The 23,052-nt window shown below is 35.3% G+C and overlaps 1 protein-coding gene across 1 annotated transcript in view; it reads left to right on the top strand.

Annotated features, from left to right (window-relative positions):
• The first annotated feature begins 278 nt into the window (after positions 1-278).
• Positions 279-23,052, top strand: part of LOC101899868 (serine-rich adhesin for platelets) — a 236,121-nt gene continuing 213,347 nt past the window's right edge. Inside the window, exon 1 of the mRNA XM_059127918.1 lies at positions 279-332. The gene's annotated coding sequence lies outside the window, so the exon portion shown is untranslated. The remainder of the gene's footprint in view (positions 333-23,052) is intronic.

Raw genomic sequence — 23,052 nt, 5'->3', positions numbered from 1 at the left:
TTCATGCCAACAAAACACCACTCAACCCACATCCAAATCTATAGTTAAAAGTTTGCTTTGAGTGTTCGTGTGTGTGTGTATGACTGTGGGTACAAGGATATGGCCTGCAGTTGTGAAAAATACAAACACTCAAATACTCACGCATTCACCTGCACCTACACACACACGCACACGTACCCAAATAAATACACCTTTCTTTACAGAATTTACAAAAGTTTTTCGAACCAAAAATAAAGAAACTAAAATTTTATTTTTTCTTAATTTTTCTTCCAGGACAGTTGTTTGTCAGTAAATTATTTTCTTGAGGGATAGAGTTTTTTTCTACTGTAGAGGTAAGTTTCGCATCTGTCTTTTGCAGAAATCATTTGTGGAGAATAGTGTTTTGGTTTGTAAAACCATCTTAGAGGATAAGGACCAAATTGAACGCAATAAAAGTCTTATGTTTATGACATATGTATATTACTGGACTCAGTTAGTGTTTATACGTCCTACCTGCATCACTATACCCGTGATTACACATTTATGTTATTAAAGGCGTATTACGGCTTTAGAGCTGTTGAACGTTGAAATCGGATTGAAATAATATGCGAGCAATATCTCACTAAAATTGAGGGATGTATTTACTTCTGCTGCATGTGATCTCTCGTAATGCTTTAGAATGCATGTCATGACTTTCAAAGGACTGAAATATGAAATCATACAGGGTGAGATGAAAAAACTGCAACCAACTTCGGACTGCTGTAATTTCTAAGCCGCTAATCCACAGCTGTTAAAATTATTCCAGTGACAGCTCATCACATTGTTTACAAGCATACAAAAGCATTTTGAAGATAATTTTCCAGAAAAAAGAAGTTATTCGTGATGGAAATCAAACGTCATAGTGTGATTTCCTTATATTTGGCTGGAAACAACAAGTGGCTATCGTTAGAGCACTTCAGCATTTAAATGTGAATAAATCTTTTGTGTCTCGTACCATCGCTCGTTACCGTGATACCGGTAGCGTAGCCCGACGTCAAGGAAGTGGACGGAAGAAAACAGCAACATCAGTAGAAATGGTTCGAAAAGTTCGAAAAAGAAGCGACTTGATCGAAACCCGCGTCGCAGTGGCCGAAAAATGGCTCGAGAGCTAAACATACCGCATACCATTCGGCAAATATTGAAAAAGGAGCTTATCCCGAGCCATTGAAATTCAAAAACAGTGCAGGAACACCGCAACATAAAGAAATTGACTCAAAAGAGCTAAAGAGATGCTTCGCTTGGCCGAAAGTGGTGAATTGCCGAATTTAGTTTTCACCGATGAGAAAACATTCGTTCCATTCGGCAAATATTGAAAAATGAGCTTACCCCAAGCCATTGAGATTTCAAGAAGTGCAAGAACTTACACCGCAACAGAAAGAAAATAGAATCAAAAGAGCTAAAAGTTGCTTCGCTTTGCCAGAAGTGGTGAACTGCCGAAATTGATTTCCTCCGATGAGAAAACATTCGTTGTATAGCAGTTTGTAAACAAACAAAATGATCGTGTTTACTTGCCAAAGAGGTCAGCTGAAAATGTGCACCTTCGGTTGGCCACCAGAACTCAAGCGCCGGCTGTGGTGATGGTGTTAGCCACCATAACAGCCGATGGTCGCTCTCCGCTCGTATTAATCGACAGTGGTATCAGAATAAATGCCGAATAGTATTGGGAAAAAAAATTTGGCGGTTGGCAATGTTAATCATTTAATTTGTTCCAAGTAGATTTGTTTACATCAATTTTTGAATATGATATCTCTCAAATGGCCGCCTCTGGCGTTAATGGCGTATTGTGCCCTTTTTGCTGCATTTTCCATCGTTTTTGCCAACATTTCGGCCGGAATAGCGGCTATTTCTTCACGAATGTTGTCCTTGAGCTCTTCTACGGTCCTTGGCTTGTCAAATATCCCCACAAGAAGAAGTTAGGCGGCGTAAAATCGGGCGAACGTGGTGGCCAGTCCAAATCACCACTTTTCGACATCAAACGGCCCGGAAACAAATTCTTTAGAAAATCGATTGTTATGCGACTTGTGTGCGGTGGAGCGCCGTATTGTTGAAACCAGAAATGCCTCATACGCTTTCGACGAGTAATTGGCATCACAAAATTGGTCATCATGTCGCGATAACGCTCCTGATTGATGGTAACAGCATGGCCATTTTCATTTTGGAAGAAAAACGGCCCAATGACCGTTTTCGCACTAACGCCGCACCAAACTGTGACTTTTTCGTCATGAAGAGGCACTTCTTGAATCTCCTGAGGATTTTCAGTGGCGTAAAAACCGCAATTTTGCTTATTTACGGTCCCATTCAGTGTGAAATGGGCTTCATCGGACATGATAATTTTGTTCCAAAATTGCTCGTCATCTTCGGCCATTTCGATGTCTCTTTGGGCCCATTCCAATCGACGAGGCTTGTCCGCAGGCAACATTCTTTGCGTCAATTGAATTTTGTACGGGAACAAATGCAAATCAATGCGAATAATCCGTTGTAAAGTGGACCGAGCCATGCCCTGCTGAGAACGGCGTTTTTGGGATGTTCAGATTGGTCCATCGAATATGGGCAACCCTGTAGTTCCATATAAAGGGTGTTTTTTAAGCTAGATAGAACTTTAAATTGTAAAAAGTAACACAAAAAATTAAATTTTAATGAAACTTTTTTATTTGTATCAGTATACTCTGACAAATTATTATGAATAGAGTCACGCTTGAACAACGTTACGAAATTATGCAAATTTTCTTTGAAAATCAGGCTCTAGAATAGTTGGCAAATGACCCGTTTTTTTATCGCAACATTGTGTTCAGCGATGAGGCGCATTTTTGGCTTAACGGTTTTGTTAATAAGCAAAATTGCAGCATATGGAGTGACACCAATCGACAAGAGACCCTACAGACTCCATTACATCCAGAAAAATGTACCGTATGGTGCGGTTTTCACGCTGGTGGCATCATCGGACAATATTTCTTAAAAAATGAGGCCGGAGCTCGCGTTATGATCAATGGAGATCGTTACCGCACCATGATCAATGATTTTTTGTTTAAAAATATGGATGACATTGATCCGGAGGAGATGTGGTTTCAACAGGGCGGCGCTACGTGCCATAGAGCTCCGCATAATAATTAAAAGATTTTATGGGAGAATTCAATCATACGCGCTATGACTATAATTATAATTTAAAGTTATGACGAAGTATTTGTATATTTTAAATTCGGACTTGTATTGCCCATTTGGTGCACAATTAATTTGAAATCGGATAAAGATATATATAGAAGCTATATCCAAATCCGAACCGATCTCGATAAAATTTGGCAAAGATATTTCTGAGCTGTATTTGATATATTTCCCTGAATATCGTTGTTACGGAGTGCATATTACGGCTGTGGGTAACAAATACAACAAATCGGATGAACAATATATATGGAAGCTATAGCTGTATCTGAACCGATCTTCACCAAATTTGACATACTAGCTTCTAGACTCAATTCGGCCGTAAGTGCCAAATTCCATTCCATTTAGACAAATATTAGACGTTTGGTGCACAATATAGGTTACATCGGACAAAGTTATATATGGGAGCTATATCCAAATCTGAAACGATCTCGATGAAATTTAGCAAAGGTATTTCTGAGCTGAATTTGATATATTTCCCCAAATATTGTTGTTACAAAGTGCATATTACGGCTGCGGAGGACAAAAATAACAAATTGGATATATATGGGAGCTATACCTATATCTAAACCGATTTCGATCAAATTTGGCATACTTATTTTCAGGTCTAATTTGGTTGTATGTGCAAAATTCCATACAATTCGGGCTGATATTACACGTTTGGTGCACAATAAAAAGTAAATTGGACGAAGATATATATGGGAGGTATATCTAAATTTTGACCGATTATCTCCAATTTCAATAGGGTTAGTCCTTGGGCCAAACAAATGATTTGTGCAAAATTTCATCTGGATAGGGAAATAAATGCGAACTGTACTTTGTTTACAAAAATACATGGATAGACGGACAGACGGACGGACATGCATAAATCGACTCAGAATGTGATTCTATGCAGATCATAAAAAGGAACTATGGGTCTACCTCGTTTCCATTTGCCTGTTACAAACAAATGCACAAAGACATAATACCCTTACCACTATGTGGTGTAGAGTATAAAAAGAAGAATTTAGACGGAATAACCTTCATAGTGCAAAAAATTGCATATTATATAATAATTTTAATGCATTTATAATTCAATTACTCCATTGGATCCCATTGACATCTAAAGTACACTCAACGCTAATCTAGACAATGAAAAAGAATGGGAAATCGTTGGAAGCTCCATAATTTCACTGTAGATTCGATAATAACTCATGTCATTAGAACAGTGAATAGAAAAGAAATTGAGAATTCTATGAAATTGAAGTGCAGACACACACACACACAGTCATGAATTTTCCAATAAACCATAATGGCAAACAAATAATCTCAACTACAAATAAACAAAGCCAAGCCAAATCAAACCCTTGTGGAAATGCAAAACAACAGCATATCAATGGTGGGAGGGAGGAAGGGAGTCTGCATCCCATTCCCAGCATTCCGATTCGGATGAAACACACTCTGTTTAATCCTCAAGTAGACGCAACCAAACAGCATCAGCGGCAGTATCCGCTGTTGCTGCTCCATTCCTCAAACTACCAGCATAGATTTTGAACTTTTCTTTTGAATAGCCTTCATACATCTACTACTCCATAGCAATTTACCTGTACAAAAACCTAAAAAAAATGATGGCAACGTACATTTTTCGTATAGTACCCATGTACAAATATATCAGATGTCTATGAAAAATTGGGAACAAAATCATAATAGCAGCATGCACTCGAAAGAAAGTTTATGGAAGATGTTGGCGAAAAAAAAATAAAAACAACGTATGAACGAACATGTATAGTAAAGTTGGCGAAAAAAAACAGCAGCGTATGTAAACAACGTAAGCTGAATAAATAGGCCAACATTCAATCGGCATGTTCCATATTTTAAGCAAAACGCGAGATAGACAAATACGACCACAGCGGCAGCATCTCATAGCAAATATAGTGGAACTTTTTACAAACATACCCACCATTTGTGTGTGGAAAATATGTTTGTACACGACGTGATAGGTGAATTTAGAACTACGAGGGGATCTACACAAGTTTCTGCTATTGAAGGGTAACTGTGAAGTTAGATTTCGACACTATTTTTCGAATATCAACGTGTGTTTTTGAGAGACAATTATTTGAAAAGTCATCATTGCTATAATCTTCGATTTTTAATGACATTTAAAGGGATCATCTGGCCTATTATCGTAAATTTACAAAGAAGCATTTTTAGGGCCATCTAGATTGTAATCGTTAAAGAATATTTTTTTTTTGTCTTACACCATGGAAAGAAGGGTATTTTATTTAAATATATATTGATGACGTTTTCGTATATCCCCCATATTATGGTACCTCCCGAAATTTTGATGATTTTAGCCTCACTTTTGCACAACATTGTTTTAAATTTCGTATTTCATCTACCTCGGGAGACAGGACATTGTCAAAACTTCCACGTTTATCTTAGTCCTTCATACTTCAGATGTTCGGAATTTCGACGATAAAAGCCATATTTTCTAGCGGATTTTTAAAAATTCGGTATTTCCAGTTCGTAATTGGTTGTACCACTGGTTTTTTAAAATTGTCTTTATGCGACCATATACAGCACCGCCCACTTTATTTAGGTTAAGCACCATCATTATAAAATATGTCTTCAAATTTCCTAATATTCCAACTAAATTATTATATATTATTAATATATATATATATATATATATATATATATATATATATATATATATATATATATATATATATATATATATATATATATCTATATCTATATATATATATATATATATATATATATATATATATATATATATGTGTGTTTTTGGATTAATAGTGGTGAGGGTATTACTTCTTTGTGCATTTGTTTGTAACATGGAGAAGGAAGCGAGATAGACACATAGTTACTTTTGAGGATCTTCATAGAATTACTTTCAATTTATGCATGTCAGTCAATCCGTCCGTCCATGTATTCTTGTGAAAAGGTAGGTAGGTAGCATTTATTATCCGATGAGATGAAATTTTGCAAAAGAGTATTTGTTTGGCCCAAGGACGAACCATATTGAAATTGGTGATAATCGGATGTGATTTATTAACCGATTTCGGTTAATTGTGCACCAAATGGCTAATATAAGTCCAAATTACCTGTATTTTGGTACATCCCACCGAATTAAGTTTTGAAGCAAATACATTCAATTCGGAGAAAACCGGTTGAGATATAGCTATAGCTCGCATATATATGTTTCACCTGATTTGGTATTTAAGTCCCTCACATTCGTAATATGCATTCGACAACAATTATATTTGGTACCAGTTATCAGATACAACCCAGAAATAACTCTGCCAAATTTTATCAAGATCGGTTTAGATTTAGATATAGCTCCCATATATCTTCAACCGATTTCGGGTTCACCAAATGGCTAATATAAGTCTAAATGACCTGAATTGTGGTACATACCACCGAATTCAGTATAGAAGCAAGTATGTCAGATTTGGTGAAAATCGGTTAAGATATAACTATAGCTCGCATACATATGTTTCACCTGATTTGGTATTTAAGTTCCTCACATTCGTAATATGCATTTGACAACAATGATATTTGGTACCAGTTATCAGATACAGCCCAGAAATACCTCTGCCAAATTTTATCAAGGTCGGTTCAGATTTAGATATAACTTCCATATATATTCAATCGATTTCGGGTTAATTGTGCACCAAATAATAAGTGCAAATGACCTGAATTTTGAAACATACCACCGAATTCAGTATAGAAGCAAGTACGTCAGATTTGGTGAAAATCGGTTCATATATAGCTGTAGCTCCCATATATGTGTTTCACCTGATTTGGTATTTAAGTCCCTCAAATTCGTAATATGCATTCGACAACAATTATACTTGGTACCAGTTGTCGGATACAGCCCAGAAATAAATCTGCCAAATTTTATCAAGATCGGTTAAGATTTAGATATAGCTCCCATATATCTTCAACGGATTTCGGGTTAATTGTGCATCAAATGGCTAATATAAGTCTAAATGACCTGAATTGTGGTACCTATCACGTCGTGGTATATGTTTCACCTGATTTAGTATTCAAGTCCCTCACATTCGTAATATGCATTTGACAACAATGATATTATCAGATACAGCCCAGAAATACCTCTGCCAAATTTTATCAAGGTCGGTTCAGATTTAGATATAGCTCCCACATATATCTTCAACCAATTTCGGGTTAATTGTGCACTAAATGGCTAATATAAGTCTAAATGACCGGAATTGTGGTATGTACCACCGAATTCAGCCTAGAAGCGAGTAGAATCAATTCGGAGAAAACCGGTTGAGATATAGCTGTAGCTCCCATATATATGTTTCACCTGATTTAGTATTTAAGTCCCTCACATTCTTAGTATGCATTCGACAACAATTATATTTGGAACCAGATATCTTATAGAGCTGGGCAATACCTCTGCCAAATTTTATCAAGTTCGGTTCAGATTTTGATATAGGTCCCATATATATATTCAACCATATTCGGGTTAATTTCCATTAATTGTTTCGGTAACCAAATGACCAATACCTTTCCAAAAGTCCTGAATTTTGGTACTTCCAACCGAATTCAGTCTAGAAGCACGTATATCGAATTCGGAGAAAATCGGTTCAGATATAGCTGTAGCTCGCATATATATGTTGCACCTAATTTAGTATTCAATTTCCTCACATTCGTAGTATGCATTCGACAACAATTATATTTAATACTACATATCTTATAAAGCTCGGAAACACTTTTGCCAAATTAACTCTGCTTTGTTTTGCTCCCATATATATCCTTAATCCATTTCAGGTTTCTTGTGCAAATAATGGCTAATATCAGCCCAAATGGAGTGAATTTCGGAACGTACGTTTCCATTTTGTGCAACTCGGCTCCGATATATATTTTTTTATTTAATCCTTCTCGAAGTTATATCATTAACTCTGTAGCAAATTATAACTGCTCTAAAACCAAATGTTGATAGGTGGTATGATCTACTTGAAATAAATTCTTTTGTTAAGGAAACACTACTAAATATCATAGTGGTGTAGGCTATCATATGGTCGGACTATCAGAATAGTTACCGTAGGCAACATAACAAATTGCATTTTTAGGATTCCCCGATTTTTAATCAAAGGACTTACAAGAAATTTACTTGTTTTTGACTTTTAAATTGTGGATTTGCGAAGAATATTTTTATGGCTGTCATAACATAGATTTTGAATTTTAAGAATATTTTTGATGGACTATCGCCCTTATAATTGTGAATTATTTAGGAATATTTTAAATACGACATTTAAAACTTTAGGAAACAATTTTCTTAAAATACTTCTAGAGGAATTATTTCGATTATTTAATGGAATTTCAGAACGTTCCCTTTCTGCTAAATCTATTTTTCTAGATACCGAAGCACCTTACTTCTCTGAAAACTTTCAATTTGCAATGGAGCAAATATCACAATTTACTGCAGCACCCATACATAGATCTACATACATATGTATATACAAAGAACATAGGTATTCTGTTGATGACAAAGTTGTCATCGTTTGGTTGTCGCCAATGTCGAAGATGTTAACAACGGGAAAGGGGAGAAGGAACGTTCCAAGCAATTCAGCTGACCTTAGTATTGTGGTTGTAAAACCACATCAACCCATGAACTGTTGTTGTTCAACTCCAAGTCGGAGAAGCAACAAAAAAAACACACAAACAGGAAATGAAGCCAGTGGTGTACAAGCGAGCACAGTAGCAATGATGCTGCGGCACCACTACTACCACCACCAAAGAATTTGGTGGTAAACAAATGTTGACACGTGAAGTGGTTGCTGAATTGTTTGCATTTTATTGGAACCACGACGGCAGTATGCAGATGCAACCTAGGCCTGGCCATTGTTCAGGCAAAAATGGTTTCGACGTTGTTTTCATAGGTATCATCTTTAACCACGAGAAACCCCAAAATGAAAACTAGAAGGTGTCAGGTATACACTCAGGACCAATGTTATTTGTATAGAAATTGAGTTTTTTTTTTCTGCTTTTGATTGCAGTATTGTGTGAAGAGAAATTTATTTATTTTCAAGACTAGTGGGTGGTTTTTGTTGACCCACTTCGTCGTCCTCCTCTTCTCCTTACCTGTTCTGCTTTCCATTTTTAACGCCAGATATTTATTTTGAGCATATTGGCATTGTGGAAATATTTGCAATGATATATTTATTTTGCAAATAATGAAATCAGCTTGAGGAATGAATTTGGGTATGATTGCATAATACAAAAATGTATACAAATTGCCATGGGCATTGAAGAGCCATCTAACGTATGATTAATCTTAATCATACGTTAGACGGCTCTTCAATAATATATAGATAACTAATACGCAAATTAGATAATAAAAGGAAATGTTATGGGGACTTCGTTTGTCAGACATTTTAATCAACGTAGTTTGTAACCTAAGTTTTATAAGAATCCTCCGCCATGAATAGTCATGGTAAATAAACTTTAATGACTCACGGAAATTTCCACCTTATGAGTGTACATATTTTGAAAAATACCGCAAAATATTTGCTATCTGAACTAATATCGTTCCCCTAATAATCAAATGGCTAATATACCCAAAATAATATGACCCAATTATTTACGTAAAACAAATATTCCATGCAATAAACGGGAATATCCATATCCAAATTATTAGATTTTCTCTTTCGGAAAATAAATCCAATATATGGAGACTAACAGCACTTAATGAAACCAACACCCTTCTGTCAACATAATGGCGCTGCTGGGTGTTGTTGTTGCTGCTCTTTTACTTGGTTGACTTAATTTTTAATATGTTCCACACATGGTCGATGGCCAAACAAAAGTTTGCCAACTTTGTTCGTCGTCGTCGTCGTCATCATCATCACAATTATTACGATTATTAGCACGAAAGTTAGACACCATTTATATACAGTAACTCAAAGTAGTACTGTGGTTTGGCGAAAATGGAAAATTCAAATTATGTGGACCAAATACGTTCTTAACTTACTATCAAAAATTTTTTGCAAAATGAATGGCAAAACTTAAACTTTAAGACATTTTATTTATAAAATCCATGAAAGATACTACTTCAAGACAGATAGTCCTTCAAGAACATTTCAGAAATACACGAGTATTACCCATATAATTCGTCAATAAATTAAATTCCAAAAAAAAAAACCATAACAGATCATCCATCAGGAAAATTCAATGAAGATAGTTTTTCAAGAAAAATTATTAATTTTCCTATTTCCCAAAGACCTATAATCTCTCAGAAGTGGCAAAAGATTAACATTTATTATTGGGTTTTGACTGAAACGCATCTATATGAGATACAGACATTTGACTATATTCTTCCACGAACTCAGCGTTAACGAAATAGTCAGAAGAGCGTCTTTCCTGTATTTGTGAATTCTCCATAGAGTCACTGGAATGGAGATTTTCGTATTTTGTCTACAAAAGTTGGCAAACTATTTCACACATTGAATATTTTTGGATGGCCATCCAAAACTGCTTGGCTTTTGCAATGCCCGTAACCCCCATTCAAATGTGCGTGAGGATCGGGCGATAATTACGACCTGCTGACAATGTTGCATTTTGTTGGTCCATTTCAACCCCTAAATATATGGCGATCATCTCCAAAAAGAGTAGGCTTCTATTCTGACCCTCATCTTATCCCCATGCAAAATTTCGTAAGGATCGGGCCATAAATGCGATCTGTATATGATATACTGATATCCTAACTACTTAGTTTTGTTAGCTGTAGAAATTTTACTAAATGTTTAATTCGAAATGAAAATATGCCAAAAATATGACAAAATTGAAAAAATATGAGAAAATTTTACAAAATCAATATTTTCATCTTTATAGAGATATTTTTATGCGATTTTTTAAGACGTTTTTTCTTTCTTGCCAAGAGGCCATTCTGAATTAATGAGAACTGTTGAAATCAGTTCAGCCATTCTCGACTTATAAGAGATCTTTCAAGCATATCTTCTTTGATAGACATATATATCGCACACATTTTGCTATATATCCGGTTTGTTGGATGTTAACATCAAAGTAAAGGTCAGAAGTAACCTTGTGATGGCTTTGTGATTTTGCCGGGATTTAAAATATTCGCTGTTAAATGAAAAATTTTGAATTTTTTCAACACAAAAGATATGGTCTATTTTACCCGCTAAATATAATCCGATGACCACCCAAATTGGTAGGCTTCTTCCCCGCCCTAAAACTCTAGCTACTGCAAAATCCGACATTTTTTCAGTATTTGGTCCATTTCAAACCCTAAACATTTGGCGATCATCTCCAAAAGAAATAGGGTTCTATTCCGACATTAACCCCACCTCCATACTAAATTTCGTGAAGATCGGGCCATAATTGCGACCTGTAGAGTGATTACAAATTAACATGGACAGACGGACGGACGGACATACATAGCTAGATCGAATCAGCTCGGCGAGCTAGGAAGATCCATATATACTTTCCTATGTGGGAAACCAATATTTCGTGGTGTTACATAAATTTTGGCCCAATCAAACTTATATTACCCCCAACACATAGTGTTGTAGGGTATAAAAAATCATTGACACATAGATAGTTATTCAGTAACCAGTAAAGAAAGTCTTAAAGTCGCTACACCACTTTGCTAATTTCGTAGAGCTCCGCATAACAATTAAAAGTTTTTATGGGAGAATTCAATCATACACGCTATGATGATAATTATAATTTAAAGTTCAAAGGACTAAATATGCCGAAGCATTTGTATCTTTTAAATTCGGAATTGTATTGCCCATTTGGTGCACAATTAATTTGAAATCGGATAAAGATATATATGGGAGCTATATCCAAATCTGAACCGATCTCGATACAATTTGGCAAAGATATTTCTGAGCTGTATTTGATATATTTCCCTGAATATCGTTGTTACGGAGTGCATATTACGGTTGTGGGTAACAAATATAACAAAGCGGATGAATAATATATATGGAAGCTATAGCTACATCTGAACCTATCTTCACCAAATTTGACATACTAGGTTCTAGACTCAATTCGGTCGTAAATGTCAAATTACATCCAAAAAAAAAAAAAACATTTGGACTTTGGCTAAATCGGACGAGGTTATATATGGAAGCTATACCCAAATGTATTTCTGAGTTGTATTTGATATGTTTCCCCAAATATTGTTGTTACAGAGTGCATATTACGGCTGCGGAAGACAATAAGAAATCGGATGAACAAAATATATGGGAGCTATAGCTATGTATATCTGAACCGATATCATACAATAAGAGGCAAATCAGACGAAGATAAATATGGGAGCTATATCTAAATTTTGACCGATTATATCCAATTTCAATAGGGTTCATCCATGGGCCAAACAAATGATTTGTGCAAAATTTCATCGGGATAGGACAATAAATGCGAACTGTACTTTGTTTATAAAAATACATGGACAGACGGACGGACAGACGGACATGCATAAATCGACTCAGAATGTGATTCTATGCAGATCATCAAAAGGAACTATGGGTCTATCTCGTTTCCTTTTGTAGGGTATAAACACCCACGTCAGATAGTCCTTCATGGCTGTTTTTTGTAAATATTTAACATTGGTAGTCCTTAGAGAAACGTATATTTGCAAATTCACAAGAAATTTTTTTCATTTCACCAAGTCCTGAAAACATTGTCTTTGATGAAAATTTGTCTTAATGAAGGATATATCAAGTTCGTCATTCCGTTTGTAACTCATCGAAATAATAATTTTAGACCCAACAAAGTATATATATACTTGATCAGCTTAAAATTCGTCTGTTGTAATCACGCTAAAGTCAAAACGAATAATGATAAGAAGCTACAATTTTTCACAGATGTGTCTTCTCTCTGCAGGCAGGTCAAGTTCGAAGATGGGCTATATCAGTTCACGACATCGTATATCCCTCATATAACGGTACCCCCCAATATTCAGTATTTTGATGATTTTAGCCACATTTTTCAATGGAATTGTCTGAAAATCCACACAAAGAATTCTTCATGAGTACTTTAAGCCCTGAAAGAGAATTATCTATATCGGTCCACGATATCGTATAGCCCCATGTAACGGTACCCCCGATATTCGGTATTTTATGATTTTATCCTCATTTTTCAACGGAATTGTCTGAAGATTCACACAAGGAGTTCCTTGTGAGCACTTTATACCTTGGGAGAGAATTATCTATATAAGTTTTCGATATTATAAAGGTACCCCCGATATTCGGAATTTTGATGATTTTGGCCTACATTCGGTATTTTGATGATTTCTGCCAAAATTGTCAATGAAATTGTCTAAAAATCCACAAAAGAAGTTCCTTGTGAGAACATTACCCCCTGAAAGAGAATTGTCTATGTAGGTCCACGATATCGTATTTACCCCATATAACGTCACCTCCCGATGTTCGGTATATTCTCCGATGGATTTTTTTTTATTTTTTGAAAATTTTCAAGTTTCTTCCGAATGGTGAGGTTATAAACAGTTCGGCCCAGCTAAACTTACCTGCTTTTTTCTTGTTTTTTTTTTTAATATGCGACTATGTCTGATAATCCTTCAAGATTTTAAGTATAGCTCAGAAAATTCTTTAAGAATTTTTTGTTTTTCAATCTACCCCTTTAGCCGAAATATTAATTCAAACTGAAATAATTCCGCAAATTTTTATCCCTCCACCATACAGGGTGATATAAAAAAAACTCCAAACAAAGTCAAATGACATAATTTTTTAATTTTTTTAAATTTTATTGAATGCCTCCAAAAAATGCCGGAAATAGTAACAAATGTTAGAGTAAGTTTAGATTTGTTCGAATTGGTCACTTTTGGCACGAATTATGGCCTTCAAACGGCCTATAAAATCGTCACACGCTGCCCGAATGTTGCTCTGTGGTATTTTGGCACATTCCCGACGAAGCGCTTGCTTGAGGTGATCGACACTTTGGTATTTTTTAGTGCCAACCTTGCTTTCCAAAATACTCCAGACACAATAGTCCAACGGATTGGTATCCGGAGATTTTAGTGGCCATTGTGCACTGGAAATGAAGCGAGGAACCTCATTTTGTAACCATTCTTGAATGGCGCGTGCTGAGTGCGATAGTGCTGAGTCCTGTTGGAATGTCCAAGGTCTGCGGCCAAAATGTTTGCTTCCCCAAGGTTTTAATAGACCCTACAGAATATTTTCGCGATAATATTCGGCATTTATTCTGATGCCACGGACGATTAGTACGATCGGACATCGACCATCGGCACACAATCACCATGGCCGGCGCTTGAATTGTAGTAGCCAACCAAAGGTGCACATTTTCAGCTGACCTCCTTGGCAAGTAAACACGATCATTTTGTTTGTTTACAAACTGCAGGACAACGAATGTTTTCTCATCGGAGAAAACTAAATTCGGCAGTTCACCACTTTCGGCCAAGCGAAGCAACTCTTTAGCTCTTTTGAGTCTATTTTCTTTCTGTAGCGGTGTAAGTTCTTGCACTTTTTAGAATTTCAATGGGTAAACCCCGAGCTAATCTTTTAATATTTTCCGAATGGAATATTGCGATATGTTCAGCTCACGAGACGTTTTTCGGCCACTGCGACGCGGTTTTCGATCAAGTCGCTTCTTTACTTTTCGAACCATTCCTGCTGATGTTGTTGTTTTCTTCCGTCGGTCTACGCTACCAGTATCACGGTAACGAGCGGTGGTATGAGAAACAAAAGATTTATTCACATTATCTGTGCTCTAACGATATCCGCTTGTGGTTTTCCAACTAAATAAAAAGAAATCACGCTTGAATTCCATCATGAATAACTTTTTTCTGGAAATCGCTCACCAAAATGCTTTTGTACGCTTGTAAACAATATAATGAACCGTCACTGGAATAATTTTAACTGGAATAATTTTAGCTGTCGGACGAGTGGCTTTGAAATGACAGCAGTCTGAAGTTGGTTGCAGATTTTTCATCTAAACCCGTATACATACAGATCGGATGTTTCTTATGTAATGGGAACTTATATTACAAATTTTAACACCCAAAAACCTTAAATCTTTCGGTAAAGTTATATGGGACCATACTAGAATGTGGTAGCTCCACATGACCCATTTTCAATACGAAAATATACCTGCAGAACTAAAACATATCTAAGTAAAATTTTACAACCTACTTCATTTCGTTCGGGAGTCACGGGCGGATATCGCTAAATCGACATATTTTCGAGTTCTTACAAACGGAATGACAAACGTATATACTGTGGTGAAAGATTTGAAAACCAAACCCCCATTTTACAAAAAACGAAAAACTTATCAATAAAAATATGATGCAGTTTTTCCATATTAATGTTATTACCACATATTGCCTCTATTTTCCAATGTCGTTAACCACAGTAACTCATATTCTCATTCATGTTGGTAATGATAAAATAGCCCAAAGCAATAGTGGACTCAAAAAGAATCATATTTTTGTAACGTGCTCATTAATATATAGAGACGTATAGATAAGCGGGTGAATGTGTGTGTGTGTTTGTTTGAGCTTGTTCTGGGGGGGGATATGATTGCCTCTTTATGGGAGTGGGTGTGGCTGAATGTGTGTGTGTCAATGATGGAAATGCGTGTGAGAGCCAAATTAAATGCTTAAGGCTTATACGTGCATCTATACGAGTAGTCCAGATGATGGTTGCGTTTATATGGAGAAATCATGTCACACGTATGCTGGACATACACACACACCCACACACTTAATATCCTTGTGCAAGCATACACTCACACTCAAAGCCTTTTTTAACACACACACACATACTCATTTACTTATGTTTGTGTCTGATGAATGACAGAAAAATAAACACAACACTCGTAACAAACAACTATTTTTTTCGTTTTGTTTTTAATATTGGCCCCACAAAAAAATGAGAATGCAATGTGTCGTTAAGGACGGGATGGGAGGGGGTGTGGTTGCGACATGGCAAGAAATATTGAAGGAGAAGTTGCAACAGCAAATGACGATGAGAATAATGGCAAAACTTTTGTTTTACTTTTCTCTTCTTGTTGCTGGCTGGCTTTTGTTACAGAGTATAATAAAAGGGAATAATGATAAGCAGCAGTGATTTTTATTGTGTACATCCCCATGTATGTATGTGTGTATTGACTGCGTGAGTGTATGTTATTTTCATGTTCTTTTTTATATCTTATTTTGAATATGCAATTAATATCCTTAAAATGGCAATGCAGAACTGTGTAATTGTACATCATTGTAATGCAATAAGAAAGCCATAATGGCATTGGAGAATTTCTTTTCATGGCGTTTTTGTTTTTCTCTTCAGCAGGAACAATACCCTACCTTTGGATTAAGATATGATTACATTTAATTGAATTATTATTATGAATGGAAAAAGCAATTTCTGTGACTCATTTTAATTGAAAGCAAAAAAAAATGAAATTATTATATTTTACACAATTCATTGTAAGCAACTGTGTCAATGCTGGTGTTTGGATTATTAAGTCATTAAAGGAAAGAAATTTGTTGTTTAAAAATAAAAATTAAAAACTTAACAGACCATAAAAACTAAAGGAGATTACTGAATACCACTTCAAATAGTAGCCAATATACAACAATCTCCTCATAATTAGAATTATATTCCCTCCATGTACATAAATATATGTAGTGCAAATTACACTGTACTACACAAAACATAATTATTTATTCTGAAAGTAGAGCTAGAAAAAAGACACAGACAACGGCGCTTTGAAAGTTTACATCGAAAAGTAACCAAAAATAGAAGGGAGGAAGTTCCCTTCCTTTTGCACACTTTTGGAAAATTTCGGATTAATATTGCTCGTACTCCGGGGATTTAACAAAGTGTCTTCGGAAAAATTACAGAGTCAACAAGTGTTGAGTTCGCCTTTCCGTTTGTAACTCATCGAAATAATAAGGGTGAGATGAAAAAACTGCAACCAACTTCAGACTGCTGTAATTTTTTAGCCACTCGTCCGACAGTTGTTAAAATTATTCCAGTGACAGCTCATTATATTGTTTATAAGCGTACAAAAGCAATTTGGTGAGAATTTTTTCCAGAAAAAAGTTATTCGTGGTGGAATTCAAGTATGATAGTGTGATTTCTCTATATTTGGCTGGAAAACCACAAGCGGCTATCGTTAGAGCACTCCAGCATTTAAATGTGAATAAATCTTTTGGTCTCGTACAATCGCTCGTTACCTGACGTCAAGAAAAATGGCTCGTGAACTGAACATATCGTAATATGCCATTCGGCAAATATTGAACAATCAGCTCGGGGTTCCAAAAAAGTGCAAGAACTACACCGCAACAGAAAGAAAATAGACTCAAAAGAGCTAAAGAGTTGCTTCCCTTGGCCAAAAGTGGTGAATTGCCGAATTTGGTTTTCTCAGTTTGGCCGTGGACCTTGGGCACTCCAACAGCACTCAGCACAATCGCACGCAGCACGCGCCATCCAAGAATGGTTACAAAACGAGGTTACTCGCTTCATTTCCATGGCACAATGGCCACCAAAATCTGCGGATATCAATACATTGGACCATTGTGTCTGGAGTATTTTGGAAAGCAAGGTAGGCACTAAGAAATACCAAAGTGTCGATCACCTCAAGCAAGCGCTTCGCCGGGAATAGGCCAAAATACCGCAGAGCAACATTCGGGCTGCGTGTGACGGTTACATTGACCGTTTGAAGGCCATAATTTGTGCCAAAGGTGACCAATGCGAACAAATCTAAACTTATTTTAAAATTTGATGCTATTTCCGACATTTTTTGTAAAATTTAACAAAAAAATGTAAAAATTGTGGCGTTTGACTTTGTTGCAGTTTTTTATCTCACCCTGTAAATTCGGTATTTTGATGATTTTAGCCACATTTTTCAACGGAATTGTCTGCAATTCCACACAAAGAGTTTCGTGTGAATGCTTTTCCCCCTTAAAGAGAACTGTCTATCAATATCCACGATATCGTATACCTCCCATATAACGGTACCCCCGATATTCGGTATTTTGATAATTTTAGCAGATTTTTCAATGGAATTTTCTGAAATTCTACACAAGGTTTTCTTTATAAGTACTTTACCCCTGAAAGATAATTGTCTATATGGGTCCACGGTGTCGTATATCCCCCATATAACGGTACCTCGCTAAATTCGGTATTTTGATGATTTTAGCCACATTTTTCAACGGAATTGTCTGAAAATCATCAAAAGGAGTACCTTGTGAGTACTTTACTCACAAGAAGAGAATTGTTTATACAGTTTCACGATATCGTATACCCCCTATATAACGGTACCCCGATATTCGGTATTTTGATGATTTTAGCCAATTTTTTTATGGAATTGTCTTAAAATCCACACAAGGGTTTCCCTCTGAGTATTTTACCCCCTAGAAGAGAATTTTCTGAATAGATCCACGTTTTATTGTAGCGCTCATATAACAGTATTCCCAGATATTCTGAAGTTTCATGATTTTTGCAATACTATTAACCGGAATTGTATAAAAATTTCGTATATAAAATTCGAAACCTGTACTACAGCCTATGACACAAATTACTTGTGTAACAGTTTTCATTTGAGCGGCATTTTTCAACGGATTTTTTTTGGAAATTTGTCAAGTTTCTCCCAAATGTTGGAGGGTATAAATTTAACTTAGCTGCTTCTTACTTGTTTAAATCTACGATTATAGCCTACAAAAAAATCATTACAAAATCGTAGCAAAAATTCAACAATTAAAGCTAAAATAGTCCTTAAAAAATCTTAAAAAAAAACAACTATAGTCACTCAATAGCTCTTCAAAAAAATATTTTAAATCTTTCATTAAGATCAAAAAATCTTTAAAAATCTACGATCATTACTAAAAAAATTTCTTTAATAGAACTTTCCCATAAATCCACAATTACGGCTCAAAAGGCCGTTCAAAATATTGGTCAATAAAATACAAGATTAGTGCTTAAAAAGTTTTATTAAATAATGTTCTTCAAAATTAAGTATTCGAGAAAATAATTTTCCTTAAAAATCCGCAATTATTATTGCTCAAAAAGTCATTCAAAAAAAAAACATGGTTATTGTCCTAAAGTTCCCCGATTAAAGCTCAAATAGCACTTAGATTTTTTTTATTTATAAGATCCAAGTCTTTAAGCAATTATTTCAAACAAAATTCTGAAGGTCCAGATATTCAGATTTTCTATAAATTTATAAATTTGGTTGTAAGAGTCTTCAAAAAATAAATAAATAAATTTTCAATGAAAAATATATTTTAAAATGTAAAAAGTACTTCGAAATAATATCCCTTAATAATCCACGAATATTCCCCAAAAAGGATACAATATCTACAAATCTAATTCAAAACTAGTTTAAAGGATATTAATCCCAAAATAATTCAAACTATGACTTCTTACCAGCTCATATGTAGGGTGATTCTGTCCCAAGCGATTCCTGCAGGAATCGAAAAAACAAACAAACAATATTTATTAAGAAACATAAAAATGCCATTATTGATGCACTCTCAATTCTCCTTTTCGCTATCCACTTGGGTCCTTAAGGGCCAATGTTGGCTTATATGATCTATTGCTATATTAAAATTCTCTTCAGTGTGTTTGTTTGAGCTTCTTTGGGTATACTATATTATCGGATGCCATTGGCAACTTCGTTCATCACACAATGACAATCCGCGCATATAATGATGCACTCTTGGTTACCGAGCGTGCCGCAAAACTTTACTCATTTACGAAAGCTGTTGTGCTCATCAACGTCACTATCATCAGCGTGATTTTCATATTGGTACAACGAAGCCCTCTCTGATGAAGAATCAAACCATTGTAATCGAGGTTTTTTCCACAAAAGTGAAAATATCTCAGTATGGCCGGCTATGGTAGTCCTTTGAAGTATCATGAATGGTAAAGCAAATACCTCATTTTTGTGGAATTTAATAAGCCAATATGGAGGGGAAGGAAGTTTCGGTAATATGAAAGCCTACGCATGGATTGTTAATAACGGTGCACCAATTTTTAACCGAATCTATGTATGCATGTCAAGGTGGTTTGAGTTTCGTAATTAAAATGAAGGTGTTCTCATTTCTCATCACATTTTGTAGCTGTGAGAAATACTATTAATTTTTGGGTCACTATATTTATTAGGTTTTATATATTACAATGGAGGGCAAAATGTTTACTTTTACAATGGTATTCAACATTCAAGGGGTCTGGCTAAAACAAGAATGTTCATAGAAATGTTGTGCATCTAGAGCCTGTGTATTTAAAAAATCTCCAAAAATCCTTATGCAAATCAACTGTTCAAAATAAACAAGTAAAAAAGCTGTAAGTTCGGCCGGGCCGAACTTTTAATACCCTCTACCATTTGGTATAAATTTACAATTTCCAAAAAAAAAAATAAATAAATAAAATAAGTTAAAAATTCTGTTAAAATCTTAAAAATACCGAATGCTTATACGACGACGTGGACCTGCATAGGCAACATTTGTCATAAGTTATTACAATATTTTAATGCGAAACTTGAAGAAAAATCTGTTTAAATGTAGCTAAAATCATCAAAACACCGAACATAGGGGGTACCGTTATATGGGGGTTATAAGAAGACGTGGACCTGCACAGACAATTTTCTGGCATGGGCAGAAGTATCCATTACGAACTTCACATGCGAAATTTGAAACAATCCCGGTAAATAATGTCGCTAAAATCATCAAAATACCGAAAATGGGGGGGGGGGGGGTACTATATATGGGGGCTATACGAAGACGTGGACCTACATGGCCCATTTTCTGTTTTATGCTGCAGCATCTATTACGAACTTCAAATGCCAAATTTGAAACGATTCCGGTAAATAATGTCGCTAAAATCATCAATATACCGAATATCGGGGGGTATGGTATATGGGGGCTATACGAAGACGTGGACCTACGTGGCCCATTTTCTGTTTTATGCTGCAGTATCTATTACGAACTTCAAATACCAAATTTAAAACAATTCCGGTGAATAATGTTGCTAGAATCATCAAAATACCGAATATCGGGAGGTACCGTTATATGGGGGCTATATTAAAACGTGGACCTACATTGCCCATTTACGAACTTAACCTGCCTACTGGCAAAATATACATGTGTGCAAAATTTTAGCCTTCTATCTCAATTTGTTCGAAAGATAGCGTGATTACAACAGACAGACGGACAGACAGACAGACAGACACACAGACAGACAGACGGACATGGCTAAATCGTCTTAGAATATATAAATCGCTGATCAAGAATATATATACTTTGTTGGGTCTGACATGAGTATTTCGAGGAGTTACAAACGGAATGACAAAATTAATATACTCTCCATAGTATGGTGGAGGGTATAAAAAACATTTATAATAAAACAAATCAATAAAATTGTCATAGAGTAAACTATGCGTTATAATATATCATAAAAAAGTAATTTTTATGTCATTACTGAAAGTCGATTTGTGTGTATGTGTGCACATAGACACACACACACAGACATCCATTGTTGAATATTGATGCCGAATTCAATGAATATTTTATAAGCCACATTTGGCCACTGAAAAATAATCATCTAAGCTACTGTTAGACAGACCAAAATTAGCAACAAATACAAATAGAACAACAAAAGCACACACGAACTCACAAATTCGCCCGAATAAAAATTCTCTTAGTTTGTGAACACAATTTCCATTTAATTATAATTTATGTTTATTATTGTCATAAATTTGTATAAATGTCACATAACTAATATAAAAATACACATACATAAGTATATATGTGCATAAAAATACAAGTAAATAATAATAACAATAATAATGAATGCACACACACACACACACCAAATGGCACATTCATGCAAGTCTATCGTCTGACCAAAAACTGGCAACAATAACAAAGCCCCTCACTTCAAAAAAAAAACTCCATATAAATGGATTTTGAATACTGTCATCAAAAAAATAACAGCCATTGTTAAGTGGCGTCATCTGACGACCTAAATCGTTGCTACCGAATTTACGAAAGCCATAAACATCTTAATCGCTTACTTTGACTTGCTTGTTTGACTTAGAATGAGCACGTTTTTTTTAACGATATGGTTATTGGTTTAAAAAATGAATAATTTGGTAATAATAGGTGTTAAAATTAGCATTTTAACAAATGATTAACAAATATTCGGAATTCAAACTAAAATGTGATTAAAAGACGAGTTTTTAAGATGAACATTTCGATTGAAATTAAAAAACAATCTTTAGAAAAACTCCTAATCAAAAATCCACTAATAATATCCCATCAGTATATAGTTTTAACTATAAAGCTATAAAGTGTGACTCAAAAACTAAGAATTGAATTAAAGTCAGAAATATATTTAGATCTTCTAAAAAAACCCTTAATTTAGATACGTTTTTTTAAAAAGAATCTTGGGTGCAGAAATGTTGTAAAAATCCAATAGTCCAGTAAGGAAAAGTCGGGCGGGGCCCCTACTCCACTATGCATATTTAGTAGAGCTCCCGTAACAAAAGAATTTATTTCAAGTAGATCATACCACCTATCAACATTTGGCTTTAAAGCAGTTCTAGTTTGACATAGAGAGCATGATATCATTTCGAGAAAAATTATATAAAAAAAAAACAAGTAAGCAAAGGCTATAGCCGTGCGGGGCCGACCATGTGATGCCCTACAATACGACATTATTATAGAAATCCCGTTATATCCAAATCTATTTTGGAAGATTTCGCTTTTGATATTATGTCATAGAACACTGCCCAGATATTACCCTTAGTTTTTTTGACCAGGGACATTTGCCCAATATTTACGCACTCTGTCGTGCTGTTAGTTACACCTCAATGATGATCCAATGGTCATCCAAAATGGTT

This window comes from Musca domestica, unplaced genomic scaffold, assembly GCF_030504385.1.
Source record: "Musca domestica strain aabys unplaced genomic scaffold, Musca_domestica.polishedcontigs.V.1.1 49, whole genome shotgun sequence".
Taxonomy (NCBI): domain Eukaryota; kingdom Metazoa; phylum Arthropoda; class Insecta; order Diptera; family Muscidae; genus Musca; species Musca domestica.
Note: the sequence above shows the minus strand (reverse complement) of the source record. Positions and strands in the feature narration are given on the sequence as shown.